A 27,931-nucleotide genomic window follows, 5' to 3' on the forward strand; every position below is an offset into this window, starting at 1 on the left:
GGAGCATAAGCGACATTGCAGGTTGGGGCAGGTGGAGAAATCGGCCGTGGCAGAACACGCACTGAATGAGACCGACCACGTAATAAAATTCGCCGACACGGAAGTTCTGGCTGTAGAGAACCACTATCACACGCGCTTGTTCAGAGAAGCTGTAGAAATACAAAAACACGCGAACAGTTTGAACAAGAAAGAGGAAAGCCTTAAGGTCAACGGATCCTGGCTTCCCGTACTGCAGCGAACGACCGTCGCAGGTAGCAAGAGGAGAACCGCACCGGAAATGACCGCGGAGAAGCCCTCGGACGTTGGCGCGCCAGGTACATATAGTCTGCGCCCGCGAGCTCGGCTCCAGTTCACCACCGGCAATGGAGGGTGAAGCTTTGACAATGCCAGCCACTCGTGCTGGCGAAACGTCAGAAAAATCATTAGATGAACGTCGGCCGAAGAACCCGAGACAGAAGCCAATAAGCAGTTTGAGAATAAATAATGTCTAAACATCTTTACAAAGTAAATAACATATTATTAGAAATATTCTACAACATAACTCTAATCAGACAAACACATAAAGACAGGAAGAACACATATACACGAGGGTACACAAACACATAGCTGAATAACACAATAGGACAGGACAGGGTTTGTTTACAGTGTGACATTTGGTACTGCAGTCCAACCCAAAACTTTTTTTAAATACCTTGTCAATGTATTTCTTTCAATTCCTCACAACTCACTCTCTTATATAATCTATCCCCTCTTAAGCTAACTTAAATCTACTGAGCTCAGATGCTAAACTAAGGGACGAGGCAATGCAGCAGTACAAAACAATTAACACAAACAGCAATGACAAAAAAATGCAAATTGGCAAAGCAAGCAGCAGTAAATCTAAATTAGCAGAGCAAATTCAACATTACAACTAATATGAGCCAATGTGCAGCAACAAGAAAAATAAATCAGTAGTAAAACTGGCTTAACAGAGTAATACAAAGTGAAATTCAGAAGCACTATGTGTGGCAATCAGCAGCAGCAAATGCAATAACTTATATCTAAACATGACATGCCCATAAGCAGAAAAAATAGTACACTAAAGACAACAATGCAGATAAGGGAAATGTATATTCACATCTTAATGTCTATGTAATTAAAGTGGTGCACCACAACTTATTCTACAAAAAAAATTACCAAGTACTTGAAAAGAAAATTATGTATGCAGTTACTGTTATTAGTCCCTTCTTATTGTTCCTTCCTTTCCAAGTGCTCCTTTTTCGAAGAATCTGGATCGTAAAATTATTATTTAATACACTCCTGGAAATGGAAAAAAGAACACATTGACACCGGTGTGTCAGACCCACCATACTTGCTCCGGACACTGCGAGAGGGCTGTACAAGCAATGATCACACGCACGGCACAGCGGACACACCAGGAACCGTGGTGTTGGCCGTCGAATGGCGCTAGCTGCGCAGCATTTGTGCACCACCGCCGTCAGTGTCAGCCAGTTTGCCTTGCATACGGAGCTCCATCGCAGTCGTTAACACTGGTAGCATGCCGCGACAGCGTGGACGTGAACCGTATGTGCAGTTGACGGACTTTGAGCGAGGGCGTATAGTGGGCATGCGGGAGGCCGGGTGGACGTACCGCTGAATTGCTCAACACGTGGGGCGTGAGGTCTCCACAGTACATCGATGTTGTCGCCAGTGGTCGGCGGAAGGTGCACGTGCCCGTCGACCTGGCACCGGACCACAGCGACGCACGGATGCACGCCAAGACCGTAGGATCCTACGCAGTGCCGTAGGGGACCGCACCGCCACTTCCCAGCAAATTAGGGACACTTGCTCCTGGGGTATCGGCGAGGACCATTCGCAACCGTCTCCATGAAGCTGGGCTACGGTCCCGTACACCGTTAGGCCGTCTTCCGCTCACGCCCCAACATCGTGCAGCCCGCCTCCAGTGGTGTCGCGACAGGCGTGAATGGAGGGACGAATGGAGACGTGTCGTCTTCAGCGATGAGAGTCGCTTCTGCCTTGGTGCCAATGATGGTCGTATGCGTGTTTGGCGCCGTGCAGGTGAGCGCCACAATCAGGACTGCATACGACCGAGGCACACAGGGCCAACACCCGGCATCATGGTGTGGGGAGCGATCTCCTACACTGGCCGTACACCACTGGTGACCGTCGAGGGGACACTGAATAGTGCACGGTTCATCCAAACCGTCATCGAACCCATCGTTCTACCATTCCTAGACCGGCAAGGGAACTTGCTGTTCCAACAGGACAATGCACGTCCGCATGTATCCCGTGCCACCCAACGTGCTCTAGAAGGTGTAAGTCAACTACCCTGGCCAGCAAGATCTCCATGGGAGAATAGCAGCCTGCATTGCTGCGAAAGGTGGATATACACTGTACTAGTGCCGACATTGTGCATGCTCTGTTGCCTGTGTCTATGTGCCTGTGGTTCTGTCAGTGTGATCATGTGATGTATCTGACCCCAGGAATGTCTCAATAAAGTTTCCCCTTCCTGGGACAATGAATTCACGGTGTTCTTATTTCAATTTCCAGGAGTGTAGATCTGTTGACAGAAAGTGTTCATATTAGCAAATGCATTTAATTTTATTTTATAGAACCAATGCTGCAACACATCTGGAAACCAGATATCAAATCAAATAAGCAACTATGTACAAAGCATAAAAATATCATTCAATAGTCATGTGGCATTTCATAAGTTAGTAGAAATTCTCTCAACTCTCGTAGAAAGACACTTGTCATAATCAGGTGTGCAGATGTAAGAATATTTCCCATCAATTCATAAGCATTTCTGTAAGTAGCACAAAATACGTGCTCCACAGTATAATCATATGTTTCCAAGTAATAGCGTGTCATATTTGCGATGCTTTCTACAAAGGAATCTCAATAGCGAGGTAAATGGCCTCTTATTTCTCCAACTAATGGCTTTTTCTCCAGGCAGGTGGCACAGCTGGGTGCCCACGACGCATTACATGAGTGTCACTTAACTTTCGTAACGAAACATTTATGACAGCGGTCTCTGCTACAGTGACAGTTTGATACCAATAAAAATTCACAGGTCGAAAAATTACAGTAGAAATGTGTAGAAACGAAATCTCATGAATAGCAGTGTTGATATACATTCACGCATGTGCACACGTTTCATAACTCTTAAAGTACAATTCTTGGTTTCCAACATCCTTTTTCTCAAATCAGAGTCCCTAACCACTACTCATTATTCCTTACCTTATTACCCATATACATATTTGTCGACACTTTTTCGATATTTCATCATAATAAATATGTATCATAATAAACATACCTCAACAGCATAATACACATAGTAATCGTAATAATAACATCATAGCACCTCAATCAAATCCCAAAAATGTCGTAGCTTTCTGCAATAATGTCAAAACCTAAAAAAAATTCTCTGCTCATTTCAATAGTGTCATCTACCTCAAACATACTTCAAAAATCATGATCCCATACCAAATACATCATTCAAAGTTCTCATAGTATCACAATGGTTCCGAAAAAATATGAACAGTTCACAAAGTACAGACAAAATACAATTTCATAAGTGTGAAGTTATCCAACTGTGTAATTGTGTAAACATGTGTCACTGATGTAGTAAAAAAATGTTTGTTTCTCTGTTAAAGAATCAGATAGCTGTGTAATTTATGTGTCAGATAAATATGGTACCGATGTGTAAAGTTGTATAAGCAAATACCATATTAGCTAGGGCTCCTTGTGCTTGCCAAACACATGGTACATAAAGTAAGCGAGTACCCCCCCCTGAGGATTAATGTAATTGTACCCTCAAGTGTTACAAATTACAGCAATGGAATGAAATGTATCACAGAAAACCTTTGTATCTTTGTAATTCAAAAATCTTTAAAAATAAATGTTTTAAGTACGAATTTAACCACTCAAATACGTGTACTGTAGCGCTAAACTGTGCATCTTGTTGTAAGGTAATCTCTGTCATTACTTAAGGGTAAGAAATGTGCCAAGTGTCGTAATTATCGTCGTCCGTAAGCAAAGTTCTGTGGAAGTCAATGTACTTACCTCGTAATAAACAAAAGCGAAATGCTTTGCGTATAGATATCGTACTTATTACGTACAGTACCATATCAAGAAAGTACTATACTGTAATGTATTGTTGTGCTACGAAAAAGGCTGTCTCATTGTAGCTATACCACGAAAGTTACTACTAAAGCATGTTTTATTTTCCAGAAGAATTCAGAAAAACTGTGCAGATATAAAGCAGATACAGCACAAAAGTAACAATGTAGATTGTGTCACACATGAGTAGCGTCATGATATAATCGTGTAGCTGTCAAATAAACTAACCACTGTGTCATCTGGTATCTCTCAGAAAGTATTTTAAATCCAAAATGTATTTTCAAGTAAATCAAAATGTTGCATTACAATGTCATTAGCAATACCGGTATATGTTCTAAGTATGTCATTACGTAATAGTTCAACTAACAAGCAAGAATGTACACACACAATAACACTGTGTCGTCTGTTCACTATAACAATGCATTCGTAATTACTGTCTAAATAAGTAGGCCAGGTTCTTGACTGGATAGTTAACTTTAAAACATAGTTGCATGTTAACAGTTTCTAAGTCTGACAAAGCATACTAGTAATGTAAAGTGAAAAATTTTATGGCAAAGACTAAGTTAAAAAGCAGATTATCTTTCAATAAACGGTTTTACATGTGAAATATGGTGTAAACCTTTACTCTTCCTAGTACACAGAGCTTCAGCTTCAACGCAATTATAATGCGGTATACGTCAGTAAAGACTACTGGAATTTTTCTCAAGGTTAGCGTCTACGTTATTTTTCTCTGAGCCAGCCGGCGCACGTGGCTGCCTGCGGTGTGAGTCATTGTCTGACTCTTTGTTGGCGCGCGTCGTTATTGGGATTAGGAGACCTAACTTCTACAAATTCACCTTGTCGAGAGGGCCCTACCCTGTTCGAATCCCGCTAATTCTGATGGAATTCAGGTCTGTCGTTACGATTATATCGTCTGTCGTCATGTCGGTAATTTCTGTAATTAATTTCTTGTCGGTCACCTGGTGGAGAATTTCTCCTGGAATCGTAACTGCGCGGTGGACCGTTGCGTCTGAAGTTATTCTGCTTCCCTTGATAATAATTATTTTGGTTCCCATATTGTCTGTTTCTCTCATTGTCTCTGTGATAGCCGTTACCGCAGAGAGGTGATCTTTCCCTCTAAATATTACTACTCTGCCAACGGTTGTCATACGGGTGGTGTCTGTTTTGGTCACGATTTACGTTGTAAGAATAGCCTTGTTGTGTCCAGTTATTATTTCTTTCATCGCGGAATTGTGACGGATGTGACCTGTAATTGTTGTGCTCCTGTTTTCGCGTTATGCGATTGTCAGTGTCAATTTCCAGTTCTTGTAAGAGTCCTTGCAAAGCTTCAATGTCGTCTTTGCAACGTCCTGCCAAAATAATATGTCGTAAACGTTCAGGCAATTTGATTAAGCAAATGCGGACGAGTTCTGAGCGGCTGTATGGGTTTGAAGGATACTGATTCTTTTGTAACAAATCTTCGAAATATTTGACAAGACTAGAAAATTCCGATTGTTCGAAATGTTTCATCATTATGATGCTATGTTTTACTCGGTCTTGTGTAGCTTGAGACCAATATGCTGAGAGGAAGGCATGATAAAATTCTCCTTCACTATGACAATCGTGAATGACCGATCGCATTCTTACAGCTGGTTCATTCTCTAAGTAGCCACACATAAATTCTAACCTGTGCTCCAATGACCAGTTGGGAGGAAAACAATGAGAGAATTGATGGAGCCATGCTTGTGGATGAATGTCGTTGCCAGAATTCTTAAACGTTTTGAATTTACGTGTAGTAATGAACAGCTTATAGTCAAAATCATCATGTCGGCGAGTCGCATATTGGTCATTGTTACCGCTTTTCGGCGGTTCCATCTCAAAATTCGGTGTACCTTGCCAATTTCTTTCATAATTTCTGAAGTGCCCTGTGTTATTATTTTGTGGTTGTTCCGTATTTCTATGTCCCTCTTCCCGTATTGGAGCGCGAGTGTCCTCTCAAATATGTAATTCTTGTATTACCTGCGTCAACTGACCTTGTACTTCCCGGATTTCTCTTTTGTACTGTGTATTGATTTGATTTTGATTTTGTTTGTATTTTCTAATTTGTTCATACTCTTCTGTGTTAGTGAAGGCTACGGGTCTTGTGTCATTCATATCATCACCTACCTTTGTGGATAAGTTGGTGAACTGATCCGAAAGTTCGGCTACTTTCCCCAATAGAGAACTTATTTCCTCAGTGTGTTTTTCTGAACCAAGTTTCAGAGTGTCCATTTGTGTTGAAATCGTATTTACTGTGTCCTTTAAGTTTTACTGAGTTTTTGCAAGTTGCGTAACCGAATCAGTAGTTGCAACTGAGTCAATTTAAGCTTGTAAGGTGTCGTGATTATCATGAACAATACTTTGCAGTTCCTTTATGGCTGCTTCGTGATTCTGTAATGCATTTTCATGACGCGAAAACATAGGTTGAAAATGCTCACAAATTTGTGTTTTTACGTCATTACAGACTTTTTAAGATTTAGATTCGATTTAAATAACTCAGCAGTTAAACCTTCACGTGTTTGTTCAAGCGCGGTGTCTACCTTTTGAAGCTGTTGCTGTGACTGTTTTTGATTTTGTTCCATTGCGTCTAACTGTTGCTGTGTTTGTCTCTGGTGGTGTTCCATTGTGTCTAACTTTTGAAGATTTTGTTCCATTGTGTCTAACTCTTGCTGTGTTTGTCTCTGATTTTGTTTCATTTGTTGCATTAATTGCAATAATAATGTATTAGTGTCTGGAATCTGTTCCTCTATGCTTTTCGGCAGTGCATTTGCACCGGCAACATTCACATTTTGACGAGCAGAAAGTGTGTCTTGACTTATTTGAGAAAACGGTGAGGACGCAAAACCTGAATCTACAGTATTTGCAAGATTGTGTCCTGTCATTTCGCATTCCTGAGGCGAACTGTTGCCGACCGATCGATCGATAATGCTTCCCTGTTGACTAATTGTTTCACTGTCTACACCATTATTTGCCACCCGCTCCATTTCCCTATGCACAATTACCAAATTACTATGTTGAACATTAGTTAATTCATTACACGGTGGCGCTAGCACACTGCTTTCGTCTTCACTGTCATTTCTCAGTTTACTTTGGAGCCTAGTATCACGTTTTTCACACGCCATAATTGTCACAATGTTCCACACGATAACACAGAAAAGCACAATTGTAAGAGTAAAATAAGAAAACACATTAACATAGTAAATAAATTATACACAACTGCAACCAGTCACTTTTTTCATTAATAATGCTTTATTACATTAACCGGTTTTCGAACCCTTTCAGGTTCATCTTCAGATGATTTCGGGAGAATCCGGGAAGCTACATCATTATTGGTAGTAGCATAATGCTGGGTGCTGGTTTGCGACAGTATAGGTGGCTTTTTTCGTATCTGTCTGCATCCATTTTGAAGTCCAGAACACTTTCACACAAACTATATTAGTTCACACTTTAACAGTGACACTTCACCAGCATCCAGCATGCGCTTTACAACTGTTTACAACAGTTGTAAAGGCAGGCGAGGCTACAATCTCGACCTCATATTCACCACCAACAGCGTTATCGACAATGTATAAAGTATGTCTGTTCTCTAATACCAAGTTCACAACGCAGACCAAGAATCTACCAAATATTTACTGCTGTTAGACCTCAAAAAATCCCATTTCAGAGGAGGTTTAACTTTAGAAGGGCTGACTCGTGGAGATTCCCAGAATTACTGGACGCCGAAATGTCTTCTATAGGATCAATACCAGAACACTACGACACCTTCACCACGACCGTAAAGAGATGCTCCAAAATATCTTTCCCTCTTGGCCACCGAACATCTTACATACGATCAGGCAGCCTCATTTACGGAATACAGCAATTTATTTAGAGAAAGCCCTTTCAGCGAAAAAACTATATAAACATGAAACAAACCCATTTCCTCTATAAAAAAAGTCAGGAAGGGGAAATGGATTAAAACAATAGCAAATCTGGATCTGAAAAGAGATAGTCATAAGACTTGGAGACATCTACGACGCCTGCGCAATGCTCCAAGACCACTGCACACCAAAATATTACCTCCAACCAAATAGCACACCAGCTACTGCTAAATTGGAAGCCCAATTATAACTCTAAGGAAAACAAAACTAAGAAGAACTGAGCAAAAGGAGAATAACAATTTTTCACTCCCATTCACGATGGATGAATTACAGAAGGCTATTAAACAGAGTAAAACTGGTAAGTCAGCTGGCTTGGACGATGTATGAACTGAGCACATTAAGCACTTTGGATTAGCAACAAAGGAATGAATTCTCCAACTGTTCAATAAATGTGAAACTTCCTGGCAGATTAAAACTGTGTGCCCGACTGAGACTCGAACTCGGGACCTTTGCCTTTCGCGGGCAAGTGCTCTACCATCTGAGCTACCGAAGCACGAATCACGCCCGGTACTCACAGCTTCACTTCTGTCAGTATCTCGCCTCCTACCTTCCAAACTTTACAGAAGTTCTCCTGCGAACCTTGCAGAACTAGCACTCCTGAAAGAAAAGATATAGCGGAGACATGGCTTAGCCACAGCCTGGGGGATGTTTCCAGAATGAGATTTTCACTCTGCAGCGGAGTGTGCGCTGATACGAAACTTCCTGGCAGATTAAAACTGTGTGCCCGACCGAGACTCGAACTCGGGACCTTTGCCTTTCGCGGGCAAGTGCTCTACCATCTTTTATTTATTTATTTATTTATTTATTTATTTATTTTTTTTGAGGTTCTTGCGGCCACAACGCAATGTCCTAACCACTTTTTTTTTGCTCTACCAACTTTTTTTTTAAAAAAGAAAATATTTAGATTCACACAAGATTTGAATTCTTTACCTTTCGCTTATTAACCCAACGCCCTTCTTTTTTTTTTTTTTAGGCGTCTTTCAGTTACAACAAACAAAATTAGAAAATTACAGCCGTAGCAACAACAGAACAAGAGTTTCTTCTAAACGATGAAAAAGAATTTGAAACAAATAGTGTGATGATAGATAATAACGAAAGAAAAATGTAACCAAATCCCGCACGCCATTCCATGTGCATGGCCCCTTGGCGTACAGATTCCATGTTCCAAATTGTTACAGTATTTCGCGGCGTGTGGAGCCCCATGTCGGCGGTCATCCTCTGCCCGGTACTCCCCAACTGTGAGGGGGGTTGTCGAAGACACTGCGCAAATAGTTCGCAAATAGCTGTCGGTATCGGGGTGTACACTCAAGTGTGCTATGACTGTCCTGGAGAAAGTGCCAGTAATCAAGCACCATCTTCTCATTATCGCGAAAGAGGTAGTATATGGACATGCCTTTGAACCATGTGAGAGCGTGAGTCTTCGCAGGTGGGAAATAAGTATCCTCTGGACAAAGGAGGAGCCGTGGCTCAATTGTGCGAGGCGCGATACGTAGGTAGCAGGCGAGGATCTTCTGCACTAGCAGCCATACCTCTAACGCCGATCCACATGTTAAACGGTGTTCGTCAGTATCCACGAGGTGGCAACGTGGGCAAAGGGGGGAATCCGTCATCCCAATAGCGTGCAACCGTTGTCGTGTTACAAACTTCCCGTTCACCACCTGGTACCACGCGGCTCGTACCCGCGTGGGGAGGAACGGCTGCTGGACCGCTCTCCACACTGCCGGCCATAGGGTCGTAGGGCTCTTCCTCTCAATCATATTCCGAGGTATGGACCTTAGCAGCAGTCTGTAAACGTCTCTCGCCTTGGGAGTGCGAGTGTTGGGAAGGTCTGGGTGCACGTAACTATATTCAAGAATAAATGCCGAGAGGTGCGAGAGTGAAGGTGTAATGTGCGCAACCGTGACAGGTGGCAGAAGAGACGCCGGCAGCAATTCCTCTAACAGACGTCCCGTAAGGGAAGCATCTTTGTGGGTCCACAATTTCATCATAGTGCACAAGTATAACGCTGTAGCTCTTGCTCGTACATTTATAAGTCCCAGTCCGCCATCACGCGGAGGAAGGGTGAGTGTTTCGTAGCGGACTTTGAATAGGTGTCCGGCGGTAAGGTAATATCCAAACGCTGCTTGCAATCTGTGTGCCATCGCTGTCGATATCGGTAGGACCTGGGCCATGTGGATCATCTTAGTCGCCACGTGAAGGTTGAGGTACTCCACACGCTGTAGGAGGTCCATCCGTCGAAGTAAGTTCCGGCGAACTTCTGTGCGTATGGCCTGTAGTAATCGTGCATAGTTCATTGCAGCCGTGCGGCGCACATCCTGTGTAAATGTTATGCCCAAGAACCGGATCTTGTTAACTAGTGGGAGTGGGGCTAAAGCGTCCTCCTGTAGACCTCTCCCAATCGGCATCGCTGCCGACTTGGCCACATTCATGAGGCTGCCCGCTGCCAATCCATAGCGATTGATCCATTGTAACACCGATCGTACCTCGTCACCAGATCGGACAAGTAATAGAAGGTCATCAGCATATATCCTGCAGTGAAAGGTGTGATCCCTCAATGGCATTCCCGAGAGCCTGTTTTTCAACCCTCCGACAAGTGGTTCGAGTGCGATCGCGTAAAGGATCATGGAGAGTGGGCATCCTTGGCGAACTGACCGTCGGATCGGAAAGGGACCCGCAATCCGTCCATTCACCAGTACACGGGATGCAGCTCCACGGAAAAGGCGTTGAAAAATGTCGAGAAAGTCAAGCGGGAAGCCCATGCGGGCCATAACGGACAGAAGGAACTTGTGGTGAACTCTGTCAAAGGCGTGGTCGAAATCAATGGTGATCAGAGCAGCTCGAAGGCGACAGCATGTGGCGATGGCTATTAAATCCCTGCATTCGCTGGTTGCCGTTTGCATGTTGGTCACTCCGCCCTGTGTCGTTTGCTCCATTGAGAGGAGTAGGGGCAGAACCTGCTTTATGCGGCTGGCGAGTAGTCGGGCGAAGATTTTATAGTCCGAGTTGAGCATTGTAATGGGCCTGTAGTCCTCGACCGTCCGACCTCTGGAAGGCTTGTGTATCGGTATAAGGAGACCTTCCACGAATGCAGGTGGCACGTGGGAACCGGGGGTCATCAGTTCTTGGTACATGCTGATCCATCGGGGCATCATGAGATCGCGGAAAGTCCGATAAAACTCGAGCGGCAGTCCGTCTGGCCCGGGAGATTTGTTCAGTGCTCCCTTGTTAAGCGCGTCCTCGATGTCGTCCCGTGTAATTCCACCTAACAGCGTCGCCGCTGCTGCATTGTCGAGGGTGTGCGACACGTGCTGCAGTATGTCGTGATCGTCCGCTTCCTCTTCCTCTGTATTCACCTCGTCGTAAAACTGGCGATAGTGATCTGCAAAGGCTTCTGTAACCGCGGCCTGAGTCAGTACGACCCTACCACCTGGCAATACGAGGTCCGTGATCAGCTGCTGTCGGCGTCGGCGGCTGTCGAGCACGATGTGATGCATAGACGGGTTTTCTCCTTCCGCTCGGTCGTGACGTCGCGATCGCACGACGACCCCCTCCAAACGTTTCCTCGTAAGAGACAATATTTGACCTTTAATTCGGCGGCTTTCCATTTGTCGGTTTGGAGATGGTGGTTGGCCGTCGAGTTCGCGAAGCATCGTGTAATAGAAGTCCAATGTGTGACGATGCCAAGCTGCGATATCTTTACCGAATTGAGTTAGCACACGCCGAAACGCCGGTTTTGCACAGTCCACCCACCATGCTAGAATCGAAGGATATCGGGGAAGACGACGTTCGCAATCCAGCCATGTTTTGGCGATAATTCGACGGCATTCCGGGTCTTGAAGATGTGCCACATTCAGCTTCCAGGGTCCTCGGCTGCGCCATATTCGCTGCTGTTGTAGAGTGAGTGTGCATATGAAAGCGCTATGATCGGAGAAGGCAAGCGGCCAACGTTCGGCGTCCAATACTCCCGGCGCTAGAGCTCGTGAGACATAAATGCGGTCTAGGCGACTGGCCGAGTGACTAGTAAGGTATGTCGGCCCGGGACGGTCACCGTGCACTGTCTCCCACGTGTCAGTGAGAAGCAGATCACGAACCAGGAGCCGAAGTTCTTGACAAGTCGAGAAGTGTGGGACTTGGTCTTTGGGGTGGAGCACACAGTTAAAGTCGCCGCCGAAGATATATTGATCGTAGCGGCTGATGAAGAGGGGGGCGATATCCTCCGAGTAGAACAGCGATCGTTCGCGGCGTTGGTCAGTTCCTGATGGAGCGTAGATGTTAATGATGCGTGTGCCCAGTGCTGTGATCGCCAGCCCCCTTCCTGACGGAAGGTAAGTCACTTCTTCGATGTCAATTCCGTCGCGCACTAGTATTGCCGTACCACTGCCATTCCGGTCCGCCGGTGACATATGTGTCACGTAACCGTAGAAAACGGGGAGGGCCGCTATATACACTTCTTGCAACAGGGCAATGTCAACATCCGAAGAACGAAGCATCTCACGCAGCAACTGGATCTTCACTGCCGTTCGTATCGTGTTGAGGTTGAGCGTGGCGATACGATATGCTTGTTGCCGAACCGCAGGTGTTAAGTTATCCATTAAGACTGGAATTGCCTATGGCGCTTCTGACTCTATTGACACCTCCGCATCCCCACAAACCGCACCTGCCGTCCTTTCTAGAGAGCCGGCGCCAATGGCGTGGGCCCTGTTGGCGTAACTTGCATGGTTCCGTCGTCGTCGTGGTCATCCGCCCACGTCGGGGAACTCAATGCAAGATCTGCTTCCCTAGCGTCCTCAGGACTCGGCATGGGTGCTTGCACTCCAGAAGGTGGTGGGCAGCATCTGTCCTGCATATCGGCATCCGATGTTGCCACTGTAGGTATATGTGGTTTGTCCTCACGTCCGTTCGGTGGTGCCACACTGCAGCAAATGGCGTCTGCCTCTGTGGTAGCGTCGTCATTGAAGGTGGAGTCTTCGTCCTCTGGAGGCTGCGTCGCATCCCGTTCGGAAGTTGCTCTACGCCTCCGCTTCCGTCGCTTCGGGGAGCGTTGCTTCCTGGAGTGTCCTTCTGTGTCAGACGACGGCAAAGATTCCCGACGTTCCGGCACAAAGGCAGCTGTAGGCACAATAAGCGAGTCTACGGCCATGCTATCGTCATGTATGTTTTTATCCGTCGACGGGGGCGGCGGCATCGGAATTGAATCCGTAGCTTGTGGAACGGGTGTGTCGTCATCGCCCTGTGTTGGAGGATGGAGCCGCGACCCAACAGTGGATGTCGGCTGTCGTGGTGAAGTGGTAGCTGTCGTGAGGGCTGCTGCATAAGTCACGGGAAGCAGCGTCGGCTGCGATGGCGGGTCTGCGCCAGCCGGCGGCAGTTGCGTGATTCGACGTTGGAGACATTCTGATCTAAGGTGTCCCTCCTTCCCACAACCAGAGCAGGTCTTTGGTTGCCCATCGTAGATGACGATGGCACGGCAGCCACCGATAGTCAGATATGAAGGTACATGTCTTTTAAGTTCTATTCGGACCTGGCGGACTCCATTCAGCACAGGATATGTCTGGAATTGCGTCCATTTTTCCGCAATATGATCATGGACCGTGCCGTAGGGGCGCGGCGCTGTCACGACGTCCTCCGCCGGTAATTCGAAAGGAAGTTCGAAAATTCTGATCGTGCGAAGTCCCATGCCAGAATAATCGACGTGTACAGTCCCCACATTGCCATCAGCATGGCAGAAACGGAGGCCCTGTTTCGTGTCCCGAAGGATCCGTTCACATGTTGCGTCGTTGATGATCTTCACATATACGATACTACTCACAATGGACAAGTGAATGCCGAGAATGTCGGTCGCCGGAATTTTAACTTCTTCTCGTAGAAATCGTTCGACTTCGAGTGCTTTGGGCCGTGCAAATTCGTTGCGGAACGTAAATTTGAGCGTCGATTTTCTGTATTGGTGCGCCATGGTGATCTATATGCTGAGTACGGCACGCGCGAAACGGCCGAGTACGATGTAAACAACACAACCGCTCGCTCCGCGGCAGGAACAGAAACAGCGCGTCCTCACCGCAGCACAGCCAAAGGCCAACTATCTGAGCTACCGAAGTACGACTCACGCCCGGTACTCACAGCTTCACTTCTGCCAGTATCTCGCCTCCTACCTTCCAAACTTTACAGAAGTTCTCCTGCCAACCAGGCTGTGGCTAAGCCATGTCTGCGCTATATCCTTTCTTTCAGGAGTGCTAGTTCTGCAAGGTTCGCAGGAGAACTTCTGTAAAGTTTGGAAGGTAGGAGGCGAGATACTGGCAGAAGTGAAGCTGTGACTACCGGCCGTGAGTCGTGCTTCGGTAGCTCAGATGGTAGAGCACTTGCCCGCGAGAGGGAAAGGTCCCGAGTTCGAGTCTCGGTCGGGCACACAGTTTTAATCTGCCAGGAAGTTTCATATCAGCGCACACTCCGCTGCAGAGTGAAAATCTCATTCTGTTCAATAAATGTGTTTATAGATGTCAAATTACAGAGACATGGCGGAACAGCCGATTAATTGCTATATTGAAGTCTGGTAAAGAAAGAAACGGACCATAGAATTTTAGGCCAGTCGCACTACTGTGTAACCTTTACACACTGCTAGAAAGAATTATTTCAAACTGTCATTCACATGTTATTGGTCCGTTGCTTATACCCCAGCAAGCTGGATTCTGCCTGATAAAAGCTGCACAGGTCAGTTACTCAAACTTACAGAGTTCATAGTAGATGGAAGAAAGGGACATGAGTGTTATTCGTGGACTTTACTGCAGCGTACGAACCCGTCAACCACCAGTTACTATTAAACAAGGTCTAAAACCTAATCGAGGATTTCAACCTCACGAGGCTCATCATCAATCTTCTGCACAAGCTACGATTCTTCATTGACCTCCAAGGGCAGCGCAGCCGATGGATGCTACAGAATAATAATCTTGAGTTAATAACGAGCATCAAAACGGATACAGGGATTAGTGAACACAGGGTTGTTGTAGCGAGACTGAATATTGTAACCCCCAAATCCTCCGAAAATAAGCGAAAAATATACCTATTCAAAAAAGAAGATAAAAATTCACTTCACGCATTCCTGAGAGACAATCCCCACTCCTTCCAAATTAATAATGTAAGTGTAGACCAGTTGTGGCTTGAATTCAAAGAAGTAGTATTGGCAGCAATTGGCAGATTTTACCAAATAAATTAACAAACGACGGAGCTGATCCTCCTTGGTGCACAAAACTGGTCAGAACACTGTTGCAGAAACAACGAAACAAACATGTCAAATTTAAACAGAGGCAAAATCCCCATGATTGGCGATCTTTTACAGAAGCTCGAAATGTATGGTGGACTTCTAAGTGAGATGCTTATAACAGTTTCCACAACGAAACTTTGTCTCGAAACCTGGCAGAAAATACAAAGTGATTCTGGTCGTATGTGAAGTATGTTACCGGCAAGAACCAATCAATGCCTTCTCTGCGCGATAGCAATGGAGATACTATCGCAGACAGTGCCGCCAATGCAGAGTTACTAAACACAGCTTTCCAAAATGCCTTCACAAAAGAAGACGAAGTAAATACTCCAGAGTTCTAATCGAGAACAGCTGCCAACATGAGTAACGTAGAAGTAAATATCCTCGGAGTAGTGAAGCAACTTAAATCACTTCATAAAAGCAAGTCTTCTGGCCCAGACTGTATACCAATTAGGTTCCTTTCAGAGTATGCTGATGCATTAGCTGCATACTTAACAATCATATACAACCGTTCGCTCGACGAAAGATACGTACCCAAAGACTGGAAAGTTGCACAGTTCACACCAATGTTCAAGAAAGGTAGTAGGAGTAATCCACTTGATTACAGGGCCATATCATTAACGTCGATATGCAGCAGGATTTTAGAACTATATTGTGTTCGAACATTATGAATTACCTCGAAGAAAACGATATATTGACACACAGTCAACATGGGTTTAAAAAGCATCGTACTTGTGAAAAAGAACTAGCTCTTTATTCGCTTGAAGTGTTGAATTTATGCATTTCCTGAAGGCTTTTGACACTGTTCCACACAAGCGGCTCGTAGTGAAATTGCGTGCTTATGGAATATCGTCTCAGTTATGTGACTGGATTTGTGATTTCCTGTCAGAGAGGTAACAGTTCGTAGTAACTGACGGAAAGTCATCGAGTAAAACAGAAGTGATTTCTGGCGTTCTCCAAGGTAGGCCCTTTGCTGACAAATGTTGCTGGTGTTAGGACAGCTACCAACCACAAATTTACTTTCAGTTCCTTTATTCAAAGGGTACCGTTACCGGTTTCGAATCGTTGTGATTCATCCTCAGACGGTTTACACTCTTTCTTTATGACATGTGGTGTGTCTTTAACAGATTAATTGTCCTAAAATATAAATAATACATAATTATAACCACGCCGCACACTGATAGTTGCGGTACAGATTTTCGTTGCATGTGACTTATGTGAAACGTCGGTTTGGAGTGTTTGTTTTCATAACATTCGTCCAACAGATATAAATGCATTCCCACTGCATTCTTATTGTTGCACACGTAAATTGTTCAAACTGAACCACGATATCACCACGATAAAATAAGGGAAATCAGAGCTCGTACGGAAAGATATAGGTGTTCGTTCCTTCCGCGCGAAATACGAGATTGGAATAATGGGGCCGGCCGGGGTGGCCGAGCGGTTCTAGGCTCTACAGTCTGTAACCGTGCGGCCGCTACGGTCGCAGGTTTGAATCCTGCCTCGGGCATGAATGTGTGTGATGTCCTTAGGTTAGTTAGGTTTAAGTAGTTTTAAGTTCTAGGGGACTGATGACCTAAGAAGTTAAGTCCCATAGTGTTCAGAGCCATTTGAACCATTTTTTGGAATAATGGAGAATTGTGAAGGTGGTTTGACGAACCCTCTGCCAGGCACTTAAATGTGATTTGCAGAGTATCGATGTAGATGTAGATGAATGGCCCTCCCCAGTGAAATGTGTTGGCTCCAGTTCTGTTCAATAAATATAACAACGAGCAACCCATAGTCCCCAACTGCAGGAGTTTCTTGTAAGCTGATGATATCCCTCTGGCAACCTAAAGCACAAACTTCGGTTCAATAGAACCCAAAGCACAAACTTTGATTCAATAGAAATCACCTTAAAGAGTGCTTTTGGAGAGCTGTCAAAATACTACAGAATAAACCAGCTTAATCCAGACCCATCAAGGACGCAAGTGTGGGCTTTCCATTTGAGAAATAGGGAAACCACCCGAAAGTTAAAGACAGAATGGTCAGGGATTAATTTGGAAGATTGGACGCTCCAATATACCTAGTAATAACACTCAACAGGTCTCTAACGTTCAAAAGCAATGTGAATTTCAAGTCAAAAGTCTCCACCAGGAACAATCTTCTGAGAAAACTGGTCGAATCACAGTGGTGCAGCCAAGCTGAAACCATCCGAACTTCCGCAATGACATTATGCTACTCCGCTGCAGAATACGCCTGTCCTGTTTGGTATAAGTCAAAACATGCCAAACACGTGGATATTGTCCTCAACGACACAGGCTGAATTACAACAGGCTTCATGAAGTCAACTCCAGTCGAATGGCTCTACAACCCCGCAGGAATTGCACCACTTCATGTTCGAAGAGAAATAGTAGCAAACAGGGAAAGAACGAAACCGGAGCAGAAAAAAACGCATCCCATGCATGGGCAGCAACCCTACCCACAACGACTAAGGTCAAGGAAAAGTTTCCTCACAGCATCGGAGAAAGTAACCACCACTGATGAAGAAGCCAGGCTGCAGCTATGGAGGGCTGAGACATACGAACCTCCTCGTTGGAAAATATTTTCAGAACCTTTACCCCCTGGTCGTGATGAGAATTGGCCAATCTGGAAGTCCCTGAATTGACTGAGGTCAGGCGTGGGCAAAGCACGGTCTAACCTGGCAAAATGGGGATACATTGAAGAAAACAGAAGTCAATGTGACTGCGGAGAAGAACAGACTGTTCAACATATGCTTTAGTGTCGACTGTGTCCAGCCACCTGTCCAGAAGATGACCTTCACCAGACAACGGAAAATGCACTGGAAATGGCCAAATTTTGGTCGAAGATTATATAAACTGTGTTTTTCAATAATTGTATAAAATGTGTTTTATGTATGTTTCTGACACGCGAATATAATAATAAGTTTAACGTTGTACTCCTTCTGGCGTGTATGCCTGCACTGATTCTGTTGGAAAGGGTGTCGTATATTCTCCTCAGGCAAATAGTCCACAACTTTTGTAACTGATCCTTGATATTCTAGATATTGGCAGTGGGACGGAGTTCAGGTCAGAACTGGTCCCACACACGTTCTATTGGGGACAGATATTGGGATCTGGATGGCCACAGGAATACCTTAACATCATGCTGACACTTAATAGAGACATCTGTCATTTCTGCATATACACCTACGTGATTACTTTGCTATTCACAATAAAGTGCCTGGCAGAGGGTTAAATGAATCACCTTCAAGCTGTCTCAATACCGTTCCACTCTCGAACGGCGAGCGGGAAAAATGAGCACTTAAATTTTTCTGTCCAAGCCCTGATTTCTCTTACTTTATCGTGATGACTATTCCTCCCTATTTAGGTGGGTGCCAACAGAATGTTATCCCAATCGGAGGAGAAAACTGGTGATCGAAATTTCATGAGAAGATCCCGTCGCAAAGAAACGCGCCTTTGTTTCAATGATTGCTACTCCAGTTCACGCATCATATCTGTGACACTATCTCCCCTATTTCGCAATAATACAACACGAGCCGCCCTTCTTTGAACTTTTTCGATGTCATCCGTTATTCGCACCTGATTCGGAACCCACATCGCACACCAGTACTCCAGAAAATGGTGCACAGGCGTGGTGTAAGCATTCTCTTTAGTAGATCAGTTGCACCTTCTAAGTGTTCTTCTAATGAATCGCAGTCTTTGGTTTGCTCGTCCACAACATTATCTATGTGATCGTTCCAATTTAGGTTATTTGTCATTGTAATCCCTAAGTATCTAGTTGAATTTACAGCCTTAAGATCTGTATGACTTATCGTGTAATCGAAATTTAGCCGATTTCTTTTAATACTCATGTAAATAATTTCACACTTTTCGTTATTCAGGGTCACTTCCCACTTTTCGCACCATAACAGATATCTTATGTAAATCGTTTTGCAATTCGTTTTGGTCATCTGACGACTTTATAAGACTGTAAACGATAGTGCCATCTGCAAACAATCTAATAGGGCTATTCAGGTTGTCTCTTATGTCGTTAATATAGATCAGGAACAATAGCGGGCCCATAACACTTCCTTGGGGAGTGTCGGATATTATTCTGTTTTACTCGATGACTTTCCGTCTATTACAACGAACTGTGACCTTTCTGACAGGAAATCACGAATCCAGTAGCACAACTGAGGCGATAATCCATAGGCACGCAGTTTGGTTAGAAGACACTTGTGAGGAACGGTGTCGAAAGCCTTCTGGAAATCTAAAAATATGGAATCAGTCTGACATCCCCTGTCGATGGCACTCATTACTAACTGTGTATAAAGATCTAGTTGTGTTTCGCAAGCACGATGTTTTCTGAATCCGTGCTGACTATGTGTTAATAAATCGTTTTCTTCGAGGTAATTCATAATGTTCGAACACAGTATATGTTCCAAATCTCTATTGCAAATCGACGTCAGTAATATGGGCCTATAATTCAGCGGATTACTCCTATTTCCTTTTTTGGGTTTTGGTGTGACTTGAGCAAATTTCCAGTCTTTAGGTGCGGAACTTTCTGTGATCGAGCGGTTGTATATAATTGCCAAAAAGGGAACTATTGCATCAGCATACTCTGAAAGGAACCTGACTGGTTCACAATCTGGACCAGAGGCCTTGCCTTTATTAAGTGATTTAAGTTGCTTTGCTACACCGAGGATATCTACTTCTATATTTCTCATCTTGGCAGTTGTTCTTGATTGGAATTCAGGAACATTTACTTCGTCTTCTTTGATGAAGGAGTTTTGGCAAACGGTGTTTTTAATAATTCTGCTTTAGTGGCACTGTCATCAGTGACTTCACCGTTGTTATCGCGCAGTGAAGGTATCATTTGTGGAAGAATGGGAGCTCTCCCCAGGTCGCCATCATACTAGCCACCGATGGTTATCCTTGGTAGTGCCGAACCGCTATTCATCGCTGAACACAATGCGAAGCCTTTCATCAGCAGTCTGTGTTTCTCAGTCACTGCACAGCTATAATTGCAGCCATTTATGTTGTGGTTTTAAAGCGAACCTGCCCATGAGACAGTAATTCCCTACTACGACTGCTGCTAGTCCAACCAATGGTGCGGGTAGAATTCTACATGGAATTCATTACTTGGTATCGGATGGTAGAAGCAAATATAGAGATGTTACGATATGCTTGGTGCACGTTCCCATGCGATCCAACATTAGGAGACTGTCATATCCGAATGCCAAAAAAATCTAGATATTGCACGATTCGACTAGTCTACCAAATGGAAACCCACAGTCAGACTCCTTTAAAATTCTATCTGGTACTGAACACGCTGTCTCACACGAGTACGCTATATCTCCGTGCCCTTCACAGTAATCACACAACATCTGACGCTGTTCACGCTCCTTATATACCCTACCAGGCCTGGTAACAAAACTAAACGTGAACAACACCAGTGCACTTTTGTGGCCTTTCTACCTATCGCCGTGCGGTTCTTGGCGCTTCAGTCTGGAACCGCGTGACCGCTACGGTCGCAGGTTCGAATCCTGCCTCGGGCATGGATGTGTGTGATGTCCTTAGGTTAGTTAGGTTTAAGTAGTTCTAAGTTATAGGGGACTGATGACCATAGATGTTAAGTCCCATAGTGCTCAGAGCCAAACTCCGAAACAGTCATTCTGAAACTTCGACATCCCACAGTGCCAGAAACATCGATTATCAATTGGGTATTTCTCCTGAGCAGCTTTCCATCCCACACAACCTTATGCATTTCGCTTTATTAGTATTATTTCTCAGTAACCTATGAAAATGTATTTAACGGTAGTTACAATTACTGCCTGTTGAGGGCTCATGATAACATTGCTAAATGATGACGATTATGGAGGGTGATTTCGTGATGATTTTACAAACTTTCAGATATGATGAAAAAAGATAAATGTATCAATTTGAGGTTAAGAACCATGGTCCAGAAACGACCGAGATGGAAATTATAATCAAAAATCGTTCTGATATCTCTGACAGTGGAATACATATACCACTACTGTTGCTGAGGCAGTGTGGTAAACAATCCCTACTAGCACTTATGTGTAGAAGTTGGGAAATAATTCAACTAATCCAGTGCAGATGGCGTGATGTGTACTGATATGAACAATCATGGTGTACAGTGTCTGTACTGTAGTAGACTACAGTCTGTGTTTACAAGTTGAAATACTACCGTCGATCAGTCCGAACAAGATAGTGTTTTAGCCGGTGACGAAGCTTGTATGGCCAAGCAAAAGGAAGCAACAGAGGAGCATAAAGGGTTGTAAAGGATCAAATATCCGCGCAGAAGATATCCGGCTCACTCCAAGTTTCCAAGAATGTTCAAGTGATTAAGTGAAACAGGGCAATTGGTACAACAGTACAACAAGTGAGGAGGACTCGAACCCCACGAACTCCAGATTTAGAAGGTGCAGTGCTTGCTTGTATGGATGAGGCGTCTGCTATCAGGACTCGATCATTCACGTGAAATGAATGTTTCGCAGAGTACTTTGTGGCAAGTATCCCAGGAAATGCAACTACACCCCTGTCATACATAGGAAGCGCATGCTTTGACTCTTGCTGACTTCGGATTCTTGGTTCTTGGAGCGCCTTACAATCGATCCTCACTTTCCTGCGTACGAACTTTTCACGCGTGAAGACTGTTTCACGAGAGACGGGATGCTAATCAGTCACAACAGTCATGTTTGGGCCGATAAAGACCAGTTGTGAAGATCCATCAACACATATTGCGAGGTGCCGGGGTGGAGAAGAGTTTGAACCTCTTTAATTCTGACGAATTTTGCATGAGAACGAGACATGCACTCGACCCCCTCCTTATCTACCAGCTAATTAATTATGCGCACAACGGTAACGGAAGGAAATGATGGTGGACCCTGGTAGTTGGTAAAATAAGGAGTGCACACTCACAGCAATTTAAAAAAAAACCATAATCTACTCAAAAAAAAAGAGAAATTTATCACAGTAAACAACAGGAAATGTGATTCTGCATATATCTACGAAATGATATGCGGATTAAATATTACAGTGAGATTTATTATAAATCAGAACATAAATGCACATGATTGTCGACATACACAGTAGGTTAAAGGATAGGGTGTACTGAACTATTATGAGAACAAGAGTTGGCTCGAGAACAAGGGGCCCCTACTCTCTGTGATGCAATAGATTGACGATAATGACTGGAGGTCCTAATGAATCAAATATTAATATTCCGACTATATAGCAGAATCGCAATTAGTAGTGAGAGCTGAAATGGGATCACATGGAGAAACAAGCAAGGTGGACTTGTAGCAAATCGAGCGCGCGTGCTGCTGAGAGATTCAGTATGAAACTTATAGGTCCTACAATGCCGGAGCCGCAAAATACTGTACCAGTACTGAAATCTGCAGTACGTCGTCAGCAGGCAGCGTCCTGATGATGTAAGCACCGACTTCTGCCGTGCAGCAACTCTGTGTCAACCCCTGGCCTCGAAGGCTGTCCGAGAATTCTAAGTTCTTCCGAAGAAGAGCGACCAAATCGCAAGACCGTCCGACTCCGAGGAAGATCAGATCCCGAATCCTCTGACCCCGCAAGGCAAGAGCGAAGCCATCATTGCTCTGCTCCCTACTCTCCTCGAAAACCGCGAATCAGCATACAGTTCTAATTCCAAAATTTCCCCACACTGTCTCAAAACATCATTCGCGCCAATAGCGACCATTCCCTCCAATTTCGAGCAGAGCTTTATGACGTCAACTTTCCTCAGTTTAAGTTGACCAATCATGCCTCTGCTATTCAGCTGAGGGCACTGCACTTGCCGTTTGACCGGCTATGAAAACAACCAGCCTAGACCACCGGCCATCAGGCCCCAGACAGTCGCACCCAGCGAGGCATGGTCGACAAGTATTCTCAGAATCAAAAGGACAATGCAATCAGTCTGTGCGAGGAATCTTCGTTCCGGACGCGCCGGAATGGTAAACACATAAACTGCGGCGACAGTCAGACGTATCGTAGGTCATTTCGCCCTGCATACAATAGGCGAAACTCCACCGACGTCAGTCGTTCAGCCAGGCGCTTAAGCCCATTGTACAAACTCCTCAGAATTCGCGGAAGTGCAGCCCCCAACCGGAAATGCAGTGTGCCGCGTCCTCTGATGCTCGCCTCGCACAGGCCACACAGGGAAGTAACCCAACATGTATAGGAATCAAGTGAAAAGTGTTTTTTGAGCTCTCAGTACAAATACTCTCATTACAATAACCTTATTCAGTCTTTCACTACCGTGCAATGACATAGAACATTAATAAAATTGAAACTTCCTGGCAGATTAAAACTGTGTGCCCGACCGAGACTCGAACTCGGGACATTTGCCTTTTGCGGGCAAGTGCTCTACCATCTGAGCTACCGAAGCACGACTCACGCCCGGTACTCACAGCTTTACTTCTGCCAGTATCTCGTCTCCTACCTTCCAAACTTTACAGAAGCTCTCCTGCGAACCATGCAGTTCGAGTCTCGGTCGGGCACACAGTTTTAATCTGCCAGGAAGTTTCATATCAGCGCACACTCCGCTGCAGAGTGAAAATCTCATTCTATTAATAAAATTCATGAAAATGAGAGGAGACATGCAAAAGAGGGCATGGAACCTCTCAATATTATCAGTCAATTATTTAGTTCTACACCTGTTTGTTCTTCCTAGCCACGTAAATGTACCCTGTACACAGTGCTTATCAGAGGTATAATTATACTACCAAGATTCCTGGAACACATATAACTTGCCGGCCGCAGTGGCCGTGCGGTTCTAGGCGCTACAGTCAGGAGCCGAGCGACCGCTCCGGTCGCAGGTTCGAATCCTGCCTCGGGCATGGATGTGTGTGATGTCCTTAGGTTAGTTAGGTTTAATTAGTTCTAAGTTCTAGGCGACTAATGACCTCAGAAGTTAAGTCGCATAGTGCTCAGAGCCATTTGAACCATTTTTGAACATCTTACTTGTTATCCGTCAACGGATATGGTTCGAACACGATGGAGCCCAGCGTCGTCTTCGACTGAAGGTTCGTAAAATAGGCAGAGGCAGTCCTGTTTTGTGGTCACCCGTTTACCTTATCTTATCCCACTTGATTTCTTTCCGTGGTCCGTGGGAACATATGGAAAGTCTTATGAAAAAGAGGCCTGTCGAGAACAAAGAGGGCCTCCTGGCAAGAATACTATCTGTCTGCGACACTATTCAGACGACTTCGGGATTATTAGAACAGGTACGACAGATCCTTGTGCGACGATGCCATGCTTCATTGACGCTGGACGACGCCATTCCGATAAGCTATTCTAAATGGAGCAGCTTGTGAAACTTGGGCTGGTAAATGGAATTCATTATTATTGTACCGTAGACTTAGGATTTTCGGTCTCACTGACATCAAGTTACGTACTCCGACGCTAGACCATCAACAGAGGAAATTATCTGAGTGCGTTGCGGAGTATTCAGTGGGTATTCTGTACGCCATGATAAAGGTTCGGAAGCTGGGGCTATTAGTTTGTGTGTTGGGTGAGGCTAAGGCGTAATTTGACTAGGTTTTCAATTTTACCTTTCAGCTCGGTCGCTTACATACTAAAAAGTCCCTTACCTCAAATTGATACATTTACCATTTCCTATAGTTCTTGAAAGTTTTTAACATCATCACTTTATCACCATGTAGGCGAGAAAGTGAGCGCTGACAAACGAGCTGACAACCGAAACAACACAGTGCGGCGCATTGCTAGGGGAAACCAGTTTTAGGGAAAAAAAAACAGTTTCAGTGTTATATCTCACCTGCCCTCCGTTTTCGCTAAAACATAGAAGCCGATGAAGACGATGCCATGCTGTGTGGTTTTGGAAGCAGCTGACTCGATCCTACTTGCAGTATGAATCAAGCAGTGACTTCGAACATTGATTAATTGAAGATAATCATGGGTATGTACGTGAACAGGAAGGGTAGTACCATAATCATATAGCCGGCCGAAGTGGCCGTGCGGTTAAAGGCGCTGCAGTCTGGAACCGCAAGACCGCTGCGGTCGCAGGTTCGAATCCTGCCTCGGGCATGGATGTTTGTGATGTCCTTAGGTTAGTTAGGTTTAACTAGTTCTAAGTTCTAGGGGACTAATGACCTCAGTAGTTGAGTCCCATAGTGCTCAGAGCCATTTGAACCATTTTGAACCATAATCATAACAGTGGGAAGAACCCAAATGCAATTCCTTAATTGCGATATATTCTGCATTTAATTTTTACAAAGTTTCTGAATCCGAATATTAAGCACTGAAATCTGGAGAAAAAGAGTGCACTGGCGTTCAGCATCAGGTTCACTAGTTATGAATTGAAAGTAGAAACTACCGTAGCTACCGCAGACTATCGTAAGACAGTGTAGACTACAGTAGATTTACTTGTAGCTTTGGTCAGTTAAGATTGTAACCACATTATCTGTACTTTAGGTGTGTTGCATACCTACCGGACGTTTCCTTATTTCGATTGCTAGGTCATTGTGGCCGAGCGGTTCTAGGCGCTTCAGTCCGGAACCACGCTGCTGCTACGGGAGCAGGTTCGAATCCTGCTTCGGGCATGGATGTGTGTGAAGTCTTTAGGTTAGTTAGGTTTAAGTAGTTCTAAGTCTAGGGGACTGATGACCTCAGATGTTAAGTCCCATAGTGCTCAGAGCCATTTGAACCATAGTTCTTAGGGCCATTTTGAATGTTGCCAGGTTTCCCTAGAAACTGGCAGTGGTGAACCAGTTAGAAACTGAGTGAGGAAATATAAAGGGCCGCCTAATTTACGGAACCTTTTTTGCTCAACATAGTTGTGTCCTGTCTGTTACTTAAAATAAAAAGTATTTATAGCAAAACTGGAATTCTCAATGTTTAATTTTGGCTGTATTCGAAAATGGTTGATTTGTAATGTGGAACAGAGACATGTTGCAGCAAAAATGAAAAAAAAATGCAGGTTTATCATTCAGCTCCAGAAAACACAATTTCCTCAAAAAATGGAAAAATAAAAAAATCGCAGATCGGAAACATATCAAACATCGCTTCAATACTTCGTCGAGCTTATATAAAAAATATTTCGCTTATTCATAAACAACTTTCGCACTTATCGATTATAACAGGTAACTCTTGCCTTTGGTCACGTTGAACGACGTTTCATTGAGTACAAAATAGCAACAATAATTATTTCGTGTTTGAGAATGTAAACTGTACTTACATCAAAATTAATTGCTTTGGTTACATAAAAATGCAGAAGTTAGGCGATCAACTAATTTTTATTATCTGTCAAGTGCAATTTATAGTTTTTGAGGATATGAACCACTCAGTGGACTAATACTGAACTATATGCGGTTCTAACTATGTGCACAAGAAACAAATTAACAAAAAACAAAGGAAAGTAGTTGGCTTCGAGTTTCTCTCTCACACATTCATTTATGTTTCTTTTCGTGTACCAAAATTGCCCAACTGTAGTTTTGATGGAGCGCAACTCTAGTTACGAAGCATCAATGAAAACAAGAGTTACAAAAATGTAAACATTGAAGTCCATGTAAGGCTGAGACGAGCAAGAGAGATGCTAGCAATTAGGAAAACCAGTGGAGGATCGTTCCGCGTTACTTAGCCTGTAGGCCGCATCACCTTGTCGGGTTGTGCAGACGGCGGCTGTCGGCTGTCAGCGAGGTCCTGTGTGATTGTCGCGGACGCGACGTCTTGCCTGCTACAGGAACTGATAAATGTGAGCGTAAGTGAATGTGCTGTGTCCTACTTAAAAATTCGATCCCTGCTAAAATACAGCAGACTGTCACCGTTGGCACAATTTTCTATTGCAGCCCTAAACGACCGTTGCTACAAGAAAGCTATGTCTGTCTTACCAGCGAGATATGAGGGAACTCTGCCGGCCGGTGTGGCCGAGCGGTTCTAGGCGCTTCAGTCTGGAACCGCGCGACCGCTACGGTCGCAGGTTCGAATCCTGCCTCGGGCATGGATGTGTGTGATGTCCTTACGTTAGTTAGGTTTAAGTAGTTCTAAGTTCTAGGGGACTGATGACCTCCGATGTTAAGTCCCATAGTGCTCAGAGCCATTTGAACCATTTTTTAAATTAACATTGACATATTGTTAAAGTTACATTATGAAACGGCAAATTCTTGTCAGAAATCATATTGGTTTCACAAGACGTAATATCAACTCCACAGTATATCGCGGCTTGTGTTTAAAAATGTGCTAAGCCTGAATTCTTTCTTTTTAAATTGGCGTTTTCCGCAACAATGTGTGGCACTTAGTCCCCTAGCACTTAGAACTACTTAAACCTAACTAACCTGAGGACGTCACACACATCCATGCCCGAGGCAGGATTCGAACCTGCGACCGTAGCGATCTGGCGGTTCCAGACTGCAGTGCCTAGAACCGCTTGGCCACAGCGGCCGGCCAGTAGCTTTATCCTGTTTCGTATCCATCTTTTGTTTAAGCCACCTAATAGTCTTCTTTTTCTTGTGTTTTCGTCCTTCGTTGACCGGCGCGGTTAGGTTCAAATGGCTCTGAGCACTATGGGACTCAACTTCTGAGGTCATCAGTCCCCTAGAACTTAGAACTACTTAAACCTAACTAACCTAAGGACATCACACACATCC

The sequence above is a fragment of the Schistocerca nitens genome, chromosome 3 (assembly GCF_023898315.1).
Source record: "Schistocerca nitens isolate TAMUIC-IGC-003100 chromosome 3, iqSchNite1.1, whole genome shotgun sequence".
Lineage (NCBI taxonomy): Eukaryota > Metazoa > Arthropoda > Insecta > Orthoptera > Acrididae > Schistocerca > Schistocerca nitens.